Source organism: Pterocles gutturalis, unplaced genomic scaffold (assembly GCF_000699245.1).
Source record: "Pterocles gutturalis isolate BGI_N339 unplaced genomic scaffold, ASM69924v1 scaffold14467, whole genome shotgun sequence".
In the NCBI taxonomy this organism is placed as follows: Eukaryota; Metazoa; Chordata; class Aves; order Pterocliformes; family Pteroclidae; genus Pterocles; species Pterocles gutturalis.
Genome location: NW_010108182.1, coordinates 5,376 through 5,694, shown reverse-complemented (window position 1 = coordinate 5,694; position 319 = coordinate 5,376).

The following is a 319-nucleotide window of genomic DNA, read 5'->3' as shown; positions in this document are numbered from 1 at the left end:
ACCCTTCCTGGGGATCCCAAGTGGCCCAGGTGCCCAGCCAGGGACCGGAGCAGAGGCACGATACCCCTGGGAAGTTTGGGAGTGCTGGGAGCGTCCCTGGATGGAGAAGGGGCCCCGTCCTCCGCAGGCACTTCCCTGAATGGATGGGCAGAAGAGCTGAGACACCTGGCTCCAACCCGGGTCCCACCTCTGGAGCTGGGCCTCTGCTGCCCTGTCCCTGCCGTGGGGCTGATGCCCCCCACAGCTGGCTGTGCCAATGGAAGGAAAGCCCCCGGACCGTTTGGAGCTCACTGTCAGCCCCGTGCCCAGGCTGACACGC